The sequence below is a fragment of the Aquarana catesbeiana genome, linkage group LG05, assembly GCF_042186555.1.
Source record: "Aquarana catesbeiana isolate 2022-GZ linkage group LG05, ASM4218655v1, whole genome shotgun sequence".
Taxonomy (NCBI): Eukaryota; Metazoa; Chordata; class Amphibia; order Anura; family Ranidae; genus Aquarana; species Aquarana catesbeiana.
Genome location: NC_133328.1, coordinates 46,893,411 through 46,911,705, shown reverse-complemented (window position 1 = coordinate 46,911,705; position 18,295 = coordinate 46,893,411).

The following is an 18,295-nucleotide window of genomic DNA, read 5'->3' as shown; positions in this document are numbered from 1 at the left end:
CTGGGATGACAGCCATGCAGACCAATTTGATGCAGTGTGCAGCATATGGTCTGAGCACTGTCAGGCTGACCCCCCACCCCTTCAACCTCTGCAGCACTGCTGGCAGCACTCATACGTTTCCCAAAGACAACCTCTGGATATGACGCTGAGCACGTGCACTCAACTTCTTTGGTCGCCCATGGCAGTGCCTGTTCTGAGTGGAACCTGTCCCGTCAAGAGCCTCAATGGCAAGTACAGTGTCACGCAGCTAAGGTGGAATCAAGTGCTTTAATACAAAGGCAGCATCAATGAACAAGCCTGCAGCCCCAGAGTTGATTAGAACCTGTATCTCGACGGAAGACTCAGCCCAAGAAAGGGTGACCAAAACCAGGGGCTTATCCTTCTGGATAACTGGGGATGAAACAACGCCACCTAAGGTCTGTCCGTGACAGGACCTCAAGGTTCGGGCATTCCCTGGACGGGTAGGACAAGACTTCAAAAAGTGACCTGCCTGGCCACAATAAAGGCACAATGTCTCCCTCCTCCTAAAGGTTCTCTCATCTGCAGAGAGACGCGTGAAACCCAAGTGCATGGGTTCATCTTCACTGACCGACTCGGCACCAGGAGGCATGGGAGGTGAGGGAGGCACGGATGGGACTGCAAAGCTCGGAGACAAACATACAGGAGGCTTCCACAAGCGCTCCTTAAAAGAGAGTCTTTCTCTGAGTCTGGAGTCAATGAGGATGGCAAACGTGATCAACTTCTCCAGCTCAGTGGGTATATCTCGGGCTGCTATCTCATCATGGATGGTATCCGAGAGACCATGAAAAAAAGCAGCCACGAGGGCCTCATTGTTCCAAGCAACCTCTGCTGCCAGAGTACGGAATTCAATGGCGTAGTAGTCAACAGTCCTCGTACTCTGTTCGATGTACATGAGGCACTTGGCAGCAGAAGCGAAGCATGCGGGAATGTCAAATACCCTTTTAAACAAAGTCACAAACTCAGGGTAGCACAAGGCAACAGGTTTTTGCTTCTCCCATAGAGGGTTTGCCCAGGCCAAGGCTCTCTCAGAAAGCAAAGATATCACGAAACCTACTTTGCTTTTGTCCATGGGAAACTCCTGGGGCAGCATCTCAAAGTATATCTCAACCTGGTTGAGAAACCCTCTGCATTGCACTGGATCACCCCCAAATTGCTGGGGAGGTGGAGCAGGACCAGACATACCTATTATAGAGGTAATACTCGAGGCGGGTGCCTGCACAGGGACTGGAGCAGCAGCAGGGTCGGCCTGCAACATAGGTTGTACTGGGGCGGCCAGAGTGGGAGATTCCAGGTAAGTTGTGCGACTCAGGAGCGTTTGTAACGCCATGGCAAACTGATCCATGCGGTGATCCAGTTCATCCAATCTGGAAAAAAATATTGCCAACAAGTGGATTGACTGCATCTTCTGAATTCATGGTCTTCGCCTACTGTCAGAAACCATGAAATCAGGCCGAGACAGAAGTACAGTTAAATCACACCAAAGTTCAGTAACCGGAACGGATAGCCAGCTAAGCCAGAAGTCAGGGATCAATGTAGTGGAACAGTAAGCAGGATCTGGAGCCAGAAGGGATGTCAGCAAAGCAAGTCTTGAACAGGATCACAGGAGATGTTTCTTGTGATGTTGACCAAGGCGAAGGCAGAGCTCTTCTGGACTGGATGGCTTAAGTAGGCAGGACTGACGAGCAGGATATCATCAACAGCTGAGTAACTGTGGAGAGATAGGAGCTGGCAATTAGCCGACAGCTGAGCGGCCAGCTCAGAGAAGGAAGGGCTGAGCCCAGCCCTGACATTGACATCGTCTTTTGACACTGTCCACACACCATCCACTGCCATATTAACATTGTCCACTGCTCTACTAACTGACACTATCCTTTTTTAAGGTAGGCTAAGTTTATATTTTTCCAGTGACATTTGTTCTATTATTTTTTTTAAGTTTTCCTTACTATTTTGTTAGGCCTTGCTAGTTAAAAAAGGATACCAAACCCCAGTGATCTTTGATCTCTTTCATGTTGTTCTGGTAGATCTCCACTTCTCAAAGGTTGCCTACCTCTGTTTTACACTGTGTCGCTGGGGAAAAGCGTTTGACGAGTAACCCTGCATAGGTAATTCAGTTAAAAAAGAGGGCACAGGCCAGCCAGGCAGGGGTACGCCCAGGCCCATCCTAAGTTTCCAGTTTCACCTAGCCAGGGTGGCAGGGTAAGCCCCTTCCCCCAGTTGGGCAGTCTCTGCTCAGCCCCCTGGCACAGCCACTATCTCCTATCCCTGCTCAGCACTGCTCAGCCCTGCTCAGCCGTGCCACATACCCAAGGTGGAGGCAGGCAGGGCATGCTGAGCTGCCAGGGGGAAGTAGTGGGCTTCTAAATGAATCTGGAAGTCAGAGGGCTCGCTTACCCCGGGCGGGCCTACGCTGGGCCCTCTGAGTTTCCTATTTTACATACAATCCCACCTAGAGTATCTTGGCGTGTGGTGGAAGTGGCAGTAGGGTTGCCACCTCATCCCTTTAAACCCGAACACATATGAATTACACAGGTTCTGAGGCTAATTTAATGCAGATAAGGCACCAAGTGAGATTAATTGCCACCTTAATCAGCCACAGAACCTGAGTAATTATTATGTGTTCAGGTTTAAAGGGGTGAGGTGGCAACTCTAAGCGGCAGGTGGTAGTTTGGGGGGGAGAGCCCACAAGCTTTAAGCCACGCCTCCGGGTCCAATTATACCTAAAATATGCCTTTTGATTTAACTAATGGTATAATGCCAATCTGTTCCTTCATATTATATCTCCAGATGTATGAAAAAATTGTTTATATAATGATAGCATGCAGCTTATCTCTTTCTTAGCTGTAAATCAATAGACATTTGTGCTACATGCTGGAAGTCTGAGAGTAAATACCAAATTATTATAGCTTAATAGAGGTATGGATCTCCAGAATCCAATAGATTACAAAAACTGAGATCAATCTTTACAAATCATCTTGAATGGCTGAAAATTCTTATGTCATTGTTCCTACCTTTGGGAACCAAATTATAGTTTAAAAAGGACCTGTACTGTGAAAGCCGTGCCCAAAAAAGAGCAAACAGGGAACTAATCACCAATATTACCATCACCAAACCTCACTCCAAATCTGGTGAGAAGGGTAGTTAGAAACTCAAGGCACAGAAAGTTCAACGTCATTTTTTTGGACATACGTTTTCTTTTTTTTAGTCAAATAATATCTTTAGATGTTTCTTATAAGACAGCAGATTTTCACTTTTGTAGTTCAGGTCCAACTTCACTTTCACCAGTTCCCCATATCACGCTAATGCTGTCCATACACACAGCAATTTTTAGACCATCTCAGCTACATTCAACCAGCTTTTGATCAACTGATTGACTGAAAGTGACAAAGAAAAAAGACAACCCACTATTAATGAATTTGATTGACCAGCAAACTACAATCAGTTTTATGGATTGAAATTGATTTAATACATTGAGATATTTGTTGTTATAAAAGTTAAACAAAAAAGGAAATCCAAATTAGCAGTCTGAAAGAAAATAACCAGTTTAACGGTTCTTCAGCTTGACTGCCCAGTGTGTTAATTGAAAATAGCTGATTATTCATTCTTTCTCAATTCTTATAGAAAATGTAATTACATTAAATGAGATACAAAAAAATCTAGATACAAAGAAATGCACATAACAGCTTTCAAGCAATTTCAACCATCTTTAAAGTATTACTAAGCCAACAACAGTAAAATTAGTCTGTATCATTGGCGGCCATTAGGGGCACACGGGTGCAACCCCCCCTATCCATGCGTCCAGGCCCCCTAATCTACATGTGGGGCGCGGGACGCATGGATTCCAATGGTTTTTTGGGGGTTTTTTTTAAGCACAGATTTAGAGCAAGAGGCTCTAATAGACTTCAAAAAAGTTGAGTGACAATAGCAAATTAATATTCGCTATTGTCACACTGATTCTCCTTCGGCCAATCAGGAAGTGGGTCATGAGACCCGTCACCCGATTGGCCGCCTAGGAGGAGGAGACGCAGAGCTGCCGTGAGGAGCCGTGCGCGAGGAGCATGCGCTTCGTGCATGCGCAGTAGGGAACCGTCTGTAAAGCCGAATGGCTTTATTGCAGAGTTCCCTTACCAGGAATGGCAGCGGCTGCACCCGACAGCCGTTCCAAAGATCAGCTGGGGTGCCAACATCGTGGACTCCCTGGACAGGTAAGTGTCTATATATTAAAAGTGAGCAGCTGCAGTATTTGTAGCTGCTGACTTTTAATTTTTCATGGGGGGGGGGGGGGGCTGGACCTCTTTAAAGAACATTTGACAGAAACCTTCACTAGCTCAGGGTCTTCAAAAGACTTCTCATGAGGCCCTGTCGTAAATTGTCAAGTGGTAAACAGTCTACAGAATAGTTTGAGGTATACACATCTGTCAGACTGGGGGTAGTGACCTATATTGACCCAGTGGACCAAATCGCAGTCATATTCCATAGGTCCTACAGTAATGGAGTTACCTTCTAAAAATGTAGCTATACTAATGTACTGTATAAGAACATACCCATCCACAAAGTTGGCAACATTCTCCAAAAATTTTTAGGGACACTTTTTTCATGTGTAGGCGGAGTAATATTCTATTTAGGGGCAGGGGCATTCATTTTGTGGGCGTGGTCTAGCAGCAGTGAGAACATGTGGCACGTGAAGCATGGGCATGGTTGAAATTACACTTAATATTGGGCGTGGCTTAAAGGGGGTGTGGTTAGAGTCTGAGATGACTTACATCAGTTGTTCTCAACCGGGGTTCCATACTGTTCCCTCCTAGTCCCCCTATACTGTTCTCTCCCAACCCACTGTGCTATACTGTTCCCTCCTGGTCTCCCTATTCCAGTGGTTCTCAACTCCTGTCCTCAGGGCCCACTAACAGGCCAGGTTTGCAAGATAACTGAAATACATCACAGGTGATATCATTTGCTGCTCAGTGATTGCAGTATTCTAGTCTGCATCTCCCCAAGGTAATACTTAAAATCTGGCCTGTTAGTGGATCCTGAGGACAGGAGTTGAGAACCACTGCCCTATACGGTTCTCTCCTGGTCCCCTGTACTATACTGTTCCCTCCTGACCCCCTATTACTGTTCCCTCCTGTTCCCCCATTATTGTTCCCTCCTGGTCCACCATTATTGTTCCCTCCTGGTCCACCATTACTGTTTCCTCCTGGCCCCTTGTACTATACTAATCTCTCCTTGCCCCGATTGGTCCAAATGATGATACCAGTCATAAAAACTTTGATCCCAGGGGGGCGCATGTGCGAAGTCTAACATGGCAGACGTGTCCTGTTAGAACTCCGCATATCCCGCAGCACAGCCACGGCTCCTAACTACACAGAAGCGCCGGATCATGACAGCCGCTCTCTCCCCTTAGATGAGAGGCTACCACAGACCGGTTGAGATGGTTCTCACGGGTCACAAAACCAAACAGAAGCATAAACCAATCAAGGAGGCTCTGGCTCGTGCCTCCTCCAAGATGGCGGCGAAAGCGTCGGCTTCTCCACACAGGCTCTCCTTCTCCCCCCTGGCTCGGGATGACAGTGGTGAGGAAGCACCTTTCAATCCCAGTTCCTCTCCTGTGATCCATCCCGCAGGTCACTCCCAAAATGACTTTCTGCACCAAATGGAAGCGATGCTCCAGAAAGCCCTTAAGAATACATCGGACCAGATCACTGACCGCCTCTCCCAGGAGATTCGTGAGCTGGGACAGCGGACAGCTGATCTTAAAACAAGAGTAGACGATCTAGAACTCACAGTTCAGGAACATACCCAGGAACATACTCTGGAGCTAGAGACTCTACGTGAAGAAAATAAATCTTTACTTTCTCGTCTGGAAGATGCTAAAAATCGATCTCACTGATCCAATCTGCGCATTAGAGGCATCCCGGAATCGGTAGATGATCTTACCTCCTTCACTACAGCATTGTACCAGGAACTGGTCCCCGCTATACCCATTGAACGCCTACAGTTCGATCGTATCCACCGGGCGTTAATACGCTGCCAACCAGATGGTCCCCCTCGCGACATCATTGTCCGCCTTCATTTTTATCGCATGAAGGAACAACTTTTGACAGCAGCCAAGGATGCCCTCCAGTTCCAGGGTCACATCTACCAGGTTTTCTCCGATCCGGCTCCACTAACGATAGCCAAGAGAAGGGCTATGAAACCACAACTACAAGTCCTGCTACAGCATCACATCCGCTATACCTGGAAGTTCCCCTTTTCTCTGCAATTTAACTTTCAAGGAAAACAACATACTTGTACCACACCAGAAAATGTACAAGGAGCCTTGGCAGACCTAAGCCTGGTCCAGTCTGATCCCATGTCGGAGATAGCACTGCCCTGTACGCCAGCAAAATCAACACCACATCCCTACCATCCAACACCAACCCGTCCACCCAATCCGCCTACTTCAACACGCAAAGGGACCCCAGCAAGATCATCCCGTCCGCGGACCTCTGACGACATCTTCCCTGGCTGAAGAAAACTTCTGGACTCCCATGTCTCATTCCCGCCGTATGAATATGGCCACCTGATGGGTAACCTCAAGTACCAAATGTCTATATTTTTTGTTTTTTGTTGCTTGAACTTGAAACCCACGTTCCCAGTCTTCCTGGCTGACTGCCGTTCTGCTGTGAACACTTTTAATTTTTGAATAATGGCTTTTTTTTTTCTCTTTATTTTTAACTGGTTAAATCGTTTTTATTTTTTTGTTCTTTTTGCTTTGATCTATATCCCTTACCAGTTTAACTATAGATCACTCACTAAAGCAGGACGCTGAAATAATGGATAATTGAGTTATTTTTTTCACCTCTCTTGTCTGATCCATATGACTGACAGTGGTTTACATAGCTAGCGACCCCTAGTCTCTCCCTTTTTCCCCTCCCTCCCCCTCCCCTCCCCCCTTCCTTTCTCCCTTCTCCCCTATCCTATCCCACCCTATCCCTTTCCTTGCCCTACCTTTCCCCCCATCCCACTATGGAACCTTGCTACATTTACCTGCTAGCGCTCCTAATGTCTCACTGGTGTTTATTGTTTAGCTTATACTTAACTGTTGTAATTAAGACAGTTTACCTACAAATGTTATTTGCAGACCGTGGGTGCTGCAGGGAGCAGTCACTGCGCCTCCCCTCTGTGCCCTCTCGCCTTCGGACTAGCTCAGCTGTCCCTGGTGTCTGAGTGTGACTTGTCGGGCACACGAGGAGGTGTTCCTTTGCCTAAGTTCGTCCCCCTTGCTGCCTTACTGATCATTCAATGGGCATTCCCTTACTCATGCCCACTCTCTTTTCCTTTTCTTGCTCTCTCTCTTTTATTTCTTTCTCACTCTTAGGCCGTCTGTTCCCTATGGGATATGGGTTCTTCTTATATAGATCTCCAACCAAATCCTTATGGCCCCCCCTAAATATTTTATCCTTAAATGTCAAGGGTCTAAATTCCCCCCGCAAACGTGTTAAGGCCTTTAAATGGCACTCCAAGAAACCCACTTCGCTGCACAATCGACTCCGCACTCTTTCACCCCCTGCTATCCATAAGTATATATGGCAAATGCCAGAACTAAACACAGAGGGGTTCTCATAGCGTTCCACGCTTCTATCCCCTTTGTGCCTCTGGGTAAGATCAATGATCCCGAAGCTACTCCAAATATCTCACCAGTACTATTGTGGGAAGTCCACAAACCAGTTATTAGGGGTACTTGCATCCGTGTCTCCTCCCAACTCAATAAAGATAAAAAATTCAAGCTGAAACACCTAGAAGATACATATTACTACCACCACCTCCGGTTTCAATCCCACTATACACCAACCAATAAATCCCTGCTAGAGAAGGCCAAACTTGAACTGGACTTACTCTTAGCAGAAGTGGCCGAAAAATCCATCCGCAGAGCCTGGCACACTATGTACCTAAAAGCTAACAAAGCAGATACATTCCTGGCTCTACGTTTCCGTCAACCTGATCAGATACGTAGACCAATTTGTCTCAAAATCTCTAAGGATATTTATACTCGCGACCCAGTTAAGGTACTCACCAAGTTCCATAAATGACTATCACATTTATATGAGTCCAAGACAGATGTTGATCCATCCTTACTCGACACTTTCTTTAATGATATAACTCTCCCTACACTCTCGACGAAAACCCGAGATGCACTAGGAAGCCCTATATCCAGTAGTGTATTTAGGTTTTGTGCTGCCCTAGGCCTGACTAAACTCGTGTACCCCCTAATTTAAATATGACCCACCCCTTCCTGTCAAGGCTACACCTCTTGCTGTTTAAGACCTGCCCTGAAATTTTTGAGTGGGGACACGAGTTCTGAGGGCCTGGGGGAGGGGGCAATGGATTCCCTTAATTTGCATAGATTCTCACTTCCTGTTTGGCTATGGGGCAGGAAGTGAAGGGAAATCTCTGCAATAGGACAGGGATGGTAAAAAATAAACTGACAGGGGCTATAACCCTCCCTTACGCTATCCGAAATGAAAAAAAAAGTGTTGCACATAGTTCTACTTTAAGCACAAATTTCTGATAATTTTATGGAGAGGACTAAGAAGATAACCATGCCAATGGTGCAGCAGAAAACATAGCACAGTGAGGGAGGTTTGTGGTCCAGGATGATAGCACAGTCAAAATTAGAAGCGGCGCCCCGCCCCCCAACCCCCCCCCGTAATTGCTAAATGCCGGCTTCCCGCATACGGGAAGCAGTGAGGCCGCTTTATGGGGGGGCGCTAGACTAATTTGCCTCTCAGCCCAGTCCACCCCATAAGACTGGTGCTGCACTAACAGTGTAGCGCAAGCCAGTGGGGACTCTTTCCGTACTGCCCCCCTGCAAAGTGCTGCCCTAGGCCTGGGCCTTGTTGGCCTAGGCCAGGATACAGCGTTGCCTATATCGCTCGAAGAAGTGCTACGTGCTATCAAATTCCTTAAACCTCATAAACGTCCCGGCCCCGACGGTCTGTCTGCCACATATTATAAAAAAATTTCTGACTGGCTAGCCCCCCTTTTAGTTAATGCCTTCAACTCCCTTCTAAAGCAACGTTCATTTGGTGGGGAAACACTCACCGCTATAATCTCCATGATTCCCAAGCCTAACTCTGATCATACCTCCTGGGTTAATTATAGGCCTATATCCCTACTGAACCTAGATATCAAGCTCTTGGCCAAGGTTCTCGCATTGCGACTCAACAACATAATTGGTACTCTTATTCAGAAGGACCAAGTAGGTTTCATTCCCTGTCGACAGGCTTGTGATAATGTCAGGCGTGTAGTCCTTCTGCAACATTTAGCTCGCAAAAGACAAATCCCCCTACACCTATTGTCCCTCGATATTAAAAAGGCCTTTGATACCGTGTCCTGGTCTTACCTTCATTTAACCTTACGGAAATGGGGATTTTCCCCCCATTTCCTTCAATGGGTCAGGGCCCTTTATGATAATCCCCAAGTTTACAGCAGATATTCCAGTTTCTAATCAGACAGGTTTCCAATTGCCCGGGAAACTAGGCAGGGTTGGCCCCTCTCCCCACTAATTTTTGCCCTTGTTTTAGAATCGCTGGCCCTAGCAATTCGAGCGAATCCGAATATTAAAGGTGTTGAAGTTGCCTCCTATCACCACAAATTATGCCTATTTGCCGACGATGCCTTGATGTTCATCACCTCACCCCGTATTACATTACCTAACTTAATACTTATTTTAAATCGCTTTGCCACTATATCAGGTCTTGAAGTCAACCAATCGAAGTCCATAGCACTCAATATTTCCCTACCGCCGACTGAGGTCTCCCATTTACAGGAAACATTCTCCTTCAGATGGGCGACGTCACATCTCCCCTACCTCGGTGTCAAACTCACTGGTGACCCAGCCCTTTTATATCTCACTAATTATCTCCCTATGCTGGCCCATCTGTCAGCCCTTATGGCAGCTTGGTAACCCCTTTATGTTTCTTGGCTGGGTCGTATAACTGCAGTTAAGATGTCCCTGTTACCTAAGATACTCTATCTCTTTCGGGTCTTGCCCATAGCAGTGCCCTCCTATTTTTTTCGTATAATCCAGAGCCGTATACATAAATACATATGGGGACCCATTAAACCTAGAGTATCTTCCTCTATACTAATGCGCCACCGATTACACGGTGGACTGGATGTCCCTTGTTTTTCCAAATATTATCAGGCGGCCCAACTGGCCCAGATTGCCCTTTATCACGCTACTGTGGAGGTCCAGCTGTGGGTGAGCCTTGAGGCAATGGACCTTGACCCTCTTTTGGTTGATAATTTGCTTTGGCTACAACACCCAGAACGTAAATCCCTACATTATCCGGTGACAGAACACTCCCTGCAGCTATGGGATAAGCTCAAGGGTCCCTTTAAACTACACTCCCCACACTACCCCCTATTATCCTTCCTAGGCCACCTGCTGTTCTTGCCGGCTCACATAGACCCTGATGCTTTTACAATTTGGAAGTGTTTCGGTTTAACTAGGCTAATCAATCTGGTCACTTCCTCTTCCCTGAAAACCTTTTTGAGCCTGCAGGAGCAATTCCAAATCCCAAACAAGGAAATCTTCCGTTACCTACAAATATCCCACTTTTTTACTTCTTACCTGCGCGCTTCTACATCACCGACTAATATGACACTGTACAAAGGTATCTGCAACTCTGATCCCGATGCTCCAGGTATCATTTCTAAATTGTACATCCACCTCATGACTACATCCTCCCATCTCCCCTCCTATACTACCCATTGGATCAATGATTTGAACGTCTCTCTAGAACAGGAAGATTGGGATGACAGTTGGGCTATGACTAATTCCTCATCCCAAAACATAATCTCTGTTGAGACTAACTACAAAGTGCTTTTGCGCTGGTATCTAGTCCCGGCAAGAATTGGCAAATACCTTCTGACCTGCCCTCCCACGTGCTTCCGAGGTTGCGGAGAGCGGGGGTACATATCTGGTGGACATGCCCAGTTGTGCAGCGATTTTGGGTCGAAATCTTTAAAATATCGTCCACTCTATTAAAGAGGCCGGCCACCCCTGATTCAGCTTTTGCCTTGCTGAACCACTGTCCACCCGACCTTACAAAGGCCCAATCGAAACTAGCAATATACATCATTACAGCTTCTAAACAGACAATCGCGAGGGCCTGGAAATCCCCATCGCTCTGCTCACTAGAAACTAAAAATAGGGTTACCCAAGTTATGATCCATAGTAAGATCGAAGCGACCCTCCTGGATAGATTCTCTTACACTCTTCTTTCCCTCTTTGTATTTTCTCCTTTTTTTTTTTTTCCCTTTTTTCTTTATATTTTCCTCCTTGATGTCTCTCATCTCTTTCCATTGATGTTATCTAAGGATATGTGGTCGTGGCCTCCTGGGATACTCCTCTGAGACCCCTTCCGCAATCATTACTCTTCTTTGTAAATACTTGTACCATAACTGCCTGTGCCATGCATGTCAGATGGGAGTTTATTCTCCCCTATGTTTTCTTTATCAATGTTGTATTGTTATCGTCTGGTTAACATGTACAAAGACACCGGCTCATTGTTCTATGTTGTCATTGTCTCTCATGCTATGTTTGTTATTACCTATCTACCTAAAATAAATAAAATATTGAACAAGAAAAAACTTTGATCCCTGTTGTTCTCTCTGTGATAAGCGATGGAACCTCTTGCTCTTCCTCTCTCCTGCTGCCAATCCCCCCATCCTATCCACTGACCTACACTAGGCAGAGCTCATTTGCACAGCAGCATTCTACAAAAACTAGGGAGAGATTTGTAAGGAGGGATCATAGAAGACAGTTGTAACATCACTCACCTGCTCAGTGCACTCAGTCAGCTAACCGACCCCTATACGCATCCATTTACCAGCTTGACAGTCTATACAGGAAGTTCAGGGTGGCATGGCAACTATACACTTCCCGAAGAAACTAACTTCGCCTATCTTCTCTTATCTGTACCAATCAGCTGCCGGGGTTGCAAACAACCAATAGGCCAGCGCTGCCCTTTGCTGCATGAAAGCAGAGCAGGGAATGATTAGAATGGCAATGGCAGTTGAAGACAGTGGTATTTGGAATGTTTCCATCCCCTGGCTCCCCACTTTCTCCTCAGCCTGGGATCTCCTCACCCTACCATCAGGCCCCCTCTCACAGTCAGAGTTAGCACTATTTTACTTCTAGTCAGGTCGGCTCTCTGTGTTGCCGCAGCCTCCTCCTTCCTCACACGCATGCTGCACCTGGCCAGACTTTAAGGCACGCTGGCGCAATCTCCCTTCCCAGGCTGGCCATGCCGCTTCTCATGAGTCCTACCCAATCACACTGCGAGGCAGGCTCCACCTGACTTCCTCGCACCAGAGTCCCCAGTACTGAGCCACTGGACAGCTTTGCTGCTGGGTAAGCCAGGGGAGGTAAGGGTAGGGATATGGGTGTGCCACATGAGAAGGCTGTTGTAAATCCACTGTCTTGATGGCAGTTCCAAAAGTCTTGTTCTCCTGGACAGAGGTACATTTTTGGGATTTTGCCCGGGACACGCTCAGACCGGGGCATCGGTTGATTTCCGGGAATGTCCAAGGCAAATTGGAACTGTTGGCAACTATGCATCCATTAGACACCAAACATTAGACCTCCTAAGAGAATTCATATTAGACATTCATATATGATATTTGGTATGTAACAGATTGTAATAATTCATTCTGTAGAGCAATGCCTGTTTAACCACTTCAATACAGGCACTTAGACACCTTCCTGCCCAGACCAATTTTCACCTTTCAGCGCTGTCGCAGTTTGAATGACAATTGCGCGGTCATGCTACACTGTACCCAAACTAAATTTTTATCAATTTGTTCCCACAAATAGAGCTTTCTTTTGGTGGTATTTGATCACCTCTGCTGTTTTTATTTTTTGCTAAACAAATAAAAAAAGACCAAAAATTTTGAAAAAAATAAAAGTTTTGCTTTTGTTTCTGTTAAAAAAATTTGTAAATAAGTAAGTTTTCTCTTTCACTGATGGGCACTGATAAGGCGGCACTGACAGGCACTGATACAGCTGCACCGATAAGGTGGCACCAATGAGCGGGCACTGACAGGCACTGATGATGGCACTGATATGCGGCACTGATGGGCACTGGTAGGCGGCACTGATGGGCATTGATAGGCGGCACTGATGGGCACTCATGGGTGGCACTGGGTGGCACTGATAGGCGACACTGATGGGCACTGAAAGGCGGCACTGCTGGGCACTGATGGGCACTGATAGGGTGGCACTGATAGGCAGCACTGCTGGGCACTGATAGGCGGCACTGATGGGCACTGATACGTGGCACTGATGGGCACTGATACACGGCACTGATATGAGGCACTGATAGGCATCACTGGCAGTGGTAGGCTTTGGAGTGGGCACAGTTTGGCAGCTGTCTGGGCACAGATTGGCAGCTGCCTGAGCACAGATTGGTATTTCCCTGGGGGTCTAGGGAGCATACCTGGTGCTCCAGTGTGGTGGACATCCTGGTGGTCCTGGCGGCTTCCCTGGTAGTCCTGGGTGGGATCCGAGGGGGGGCTGTGCTGATAAACAATCAGCACAGACCCCCCCAGTCAGGAGAGCAGCAGATCGGCTCTCCTCTACCCCGCTCTTCCTATTTACATCGTGATCAGCCGTGATTGGACACGGCTGATCACGTGGTAAAGAGTCTCCGTCAAAGACTCTTTACCTAGATCGGTGTTGCGGGGTGTCAGACTGACACCCCGTAACAACAATCGCCGTGATGCGCGCCCCAGGGGCGCACAGCGGCTCAATATCCTGATCACGTCATATGACGTCCGGTCAGGAATATCAAACCACTTTGCCGCCGTCATTTTGTAATAGGTTAAAGGGTGGTTAAAGGGTATATCCACTTTCATGGGGGAAAAAAATAGCAAATAAAGAAAAAATAATATAGCGCATATGATTGCGACACTAATCATTTTGTGATTGGATGTTATTAAAAATTACCTTTCCTTTTCAATCTGCAGCCAATAAGAATGCATTGCAATATGGCTACCTGGAGTTTTCTGTACACAGAGTGTATACTGACCACTCCCCAGAAACATCATTTCCTGCTTGTGTGATTTGCTTACCAATTTTCCCAGAAGTCTACCTAAGATACAAGTCAGATTTCAGGCATCCCTTGCAACAAAAATGTCATTTTTTGAGAGCTACTTTCAATAGGAACCCGTCTAAAGGGATGCAGGCCCAGCAGATTTCTTCATTAGTGCCCTTTAGCTCCACACCTGACAGTTAATTATGAAACCACTTTCATTAGACCTACTCAGAACAGAGGCACAGCGAAACGTACATGGATTTCTTCAGAATAACAAAAGGTAGGAATCTGCAACAAAGTTTGTTATAATCCTTGCAAAGTACATAGATCACCCAGAGGGGAATGTTTTTTCTCAACAAAAGTGGAGTTACACTTTAACTAAATCGAAGTTGAATGGTATGTTTGTAAAGATCCTCAAATTGCACAGTTCTGGTAAATCCTAAGGTGCTTGTACAGTTGTTTTACAAACAGGTTATGGGTTGTATACACAACATCAAGTGGTCCTGAAATCAGAACCATTTTTTCATGTGAAGTGCGTGCATTTCAATATTTTTTAAGTGTAACACTTACAGGTAATTATTATCTCTGACAGATTACAATATCTCCCCTGACAATGCCTTCATCTGCTTTTCTCTCCAGAAGGCATGGCCATGACCACTGATCATGGCAAGTGGGAGTAGAAAATGCTTTGGTGTCAGTGGGAGTAAACAAGGCCCCATCCTTGGTGTCAGTGGGAGGAATAGTGACCCATCATTGGCATTAGTGGAAGTAATAGTGTCCCATCATTGATGTCAGTCGAAGGAATAGTACCCCATTCCTGATGTCAGTGGGAGGAATAGTGCCCCATCATTGGTGTCACTGGAAGGAATAGTGCCCCAAGGGATGGATAAAGGCAAGCAAAGGGCCGTAGTTTAGAGACCACTGGTGTAGTATACTGTAACATCAGGAATGGTTTCATGCAGACTTGTAAAGTTACTAAAACCTCCACTTTAAGATGTTTTCACTTTATAAATACTCAATTTAATTGCTTATAATATATATTTGTCAGAATATTCACTCTATATAATGGCAATATTGTTGAAGGGTAACTCCACTTTGGTTGAGAAAAAACAATCCCCTCTGGGTGATCAGTGTACCTCGTAGAGATTTTAACAAACTTTGTTGCAGAGTCCTACCTGTTTTTGCGCTGAAGAAAAAGCTGTTTATCAAGTTAAACATGCATTGTTGTTTGTCTGCCTTTAAATATTTTTTCCTTACCTCACTCCATAGGTAGGGGATGCTCTATGTCAGTGATGGCGAACCTTGGCACTCCAGATGTTTTGGAACTACATTTCCCACGATGCTCCACTATACTGCAGAGTACATGAGCATCATGGGAAGCTAGGCACACTATGATTTTTTTAACCTATCACCAACCTATAACAATATGCATCTGTTATCATTTTCACAAGTTTTGGATTAAACCTTCTGCAAGTTGTCATTTGGATTGAGCCACTCTCTGCCAAGCTATTGAGACTGTAAGTTAAAGCGGAGGTTCGCCGAAAAAAAAAATATTAAAAGCCAGCAGCTACAAATACTGCAGCTTCTGACTTTTAATATAGGGACACTTACCTGTCCAGGGAGCCCGCAATGTCGGCAGCCGAAGCCGATCTGTCCGTCGGCTCTCGGCTGCTGCCACCGCCATCCTCGGTAAGGGAATAAGGAAGTGAAGCCATGCGGCTTTACTTCCTGGTTCCCTACTGCGCATGCGCAAGTCGCGTAGCTTGTCCTCTCTGGTCCCTGCTGTGTTTTGGGACCTGTGTGTCTCCCAGAATACAGCGAGGGAGGACAGTGTAGGCGCCGGAAGTGGCGTAGGTCACCGCAAGCGCCGTGGTGATCTATGCCAGGAAGTGGGAGCAAATACCTGTATTAGACAGGTATCTGCTCCCTCCTCTCCCCTGAAAGGTGCCAAATGTGACACCGGAGGGGGGGAGAAATCCAAAAAGGGGAAGTTCCATTTTTGGGTTGAACCCCACTTTAAGCTATCTCACCACAACTGGATCAGTTGTGGAGATCACATTTCCAGTGCTTAGATTGCAGAAGCAGAACATTGGGGGTTATTTACTAAACAAAAATCCACTTTACACCGCAAGTGCACTTGAAAATGCACTAAAAGTGCACTTGGAAGTAAAGTCGCTGTAGATCTGAGGGGGACATGCAAGGAGAATAAAAAGCAGCATTTTAGCTTGCACATGATTGGATGATAAAATCAGCAGAGCTTCCACTCATTTCAGATCTATCCCCTAGATTTAGAGCCACTGCACTTCTAAGTGCACTTGCAGTGCAAAGTGGATTTGCCTTTCGTAAATAATACCCATTGTTTGTTGTGTGCAAAGTGAATCTAAATGGGAGTGACTTTTTCATTATTAATCAGCTGATGCACTTGCAGAATTCTCATGAGGAGAACATCCCTTTAGGTTCCATTCACACCTATGCTGTTTGCTTTTAAGCATTTCTGCAGTGCTTTTTGTAGTGTTTTACTGCAATTTTTCAGCGATTTGCGTTTTTAGTGGGATTTTTTTGCCAAATTTGATATTGGGCAGATTAAAAAATGTAAAACGCAAATTGCGGTAACATTGCACTAAAAACGCACTACATGTTTTTCTGCAGCTTCTCCATTGAAATCTATTGAACGAATAAAGCAAAAAAAGCACTCTTTTGCATTAAAAAAAAGTCCCTGACCCTTTCCAAAGATGCAGGGGCACAAAAATGCATTATTATGAATGTGTTTTATAGGAACCCATGCTAAAAAAAATGTCCTGTTTCTGCAAAAAGCATGAAAAAACACATTGATGTGAACCAAGCCTTAGAAGTAATTAACTCTTTGGGAGTATCCTGCAAAAAATGACATTTTTGTTGCAGGGGATGCCTACAATCTGACTTGTATCTTAGTGCAGACTTCTGGGAAAATCAGTAAGCCATTCACACAAGCAGGAAATGACAATGGTGCGTGCATAGATGTGTACACAGGGTGTGCCAGGTGTGCCTGGGCATACCCTAATCACCCTGTGTGGCCCAGATTCCCCCTGCTGCCCTGTGTTTACTATGCTTCAGTTTGTGAATGAACAGAAAACTGCTCAGCACAGACCACTTCCCATTCATTCATTAAAAGGGTCTGAGGAATCTCTGTCCTCAGTCCCTTTCTCTGTTTAAAAAATTAGAACTCGGGGGTCTGTTTAGACCCTTGATATTTCACCAAAGCCCTCCAACGGGGTTCCTAAAAAAATGTAAAAAAAATAAAAATAAAAATAATAAAAATAAAAAGCTACTGACACCATACACTGTCCATGTTTGATACATTTTATATTTAAGTGAATAACTAATGAATAAAGGAACAGGGGATTATAACGGTGCTAGAGTAACAGATGTGAAAATGAGAAGGAGATATAAAAATTACAAATATTTTATTTCACAATAAATACATGGAAAAAGCAATAAAATAATTAGCAACCAAAAAGCATAAATATTGCGTGTGACCCAAATGCAGTAGGGTGGGCCAGATGGAGAAGGCCTTTGAAGTAAGGGCTCGGTTTCCTACATGTTTCGCCAAGGCATTGGCTTCCTCAGGGAACAAGAGCTTCCCCCCACAAAAGTGGAGTTACCTTTTAACAACATAGAGAAAGCAGAGCAATGGAGAGAGTACATTGCCCCTGCAGCAAGACATTCTCATGGTGTCCTAACCCTCCATTATCTTCCACAGGGGAAGTTGAGTGTTTGCTCTATCTGGTTGTTTTTACATGTGCTATAAATAAGGTGAAAGGGTTCAGAATGTTTATTAATGATTGACCTAAATATCCAGCAAGGTGAGTCATTTTCACAGGCCATTCTGTTTTCTCTAGGCCAAGGTAAATGATGAGAGTGAATAATTAATAAAGCAGTAAAAGTAAAGTGTTATGCAGGCAAGAGCCACAATTCTATCAGAGGAGTTTCTTGGAAATAGCATGTCCAGGGCTGCGGGTTGAACATATAGGTCATCTCGGGACACAAGTCTTTTATCCGTATCATTGTGGGTTCCATGTGTTCACTGGGATGGTGTTTACAATTACCTTTTATTTACTTCTCAACTTGAAATTGTTTGAAATCATTAGGCCATGTTCTTTCCCATTGAAAGAAGTTAATGTCAGTAATCTAACATATAATGACACTGTTCAGAAAAG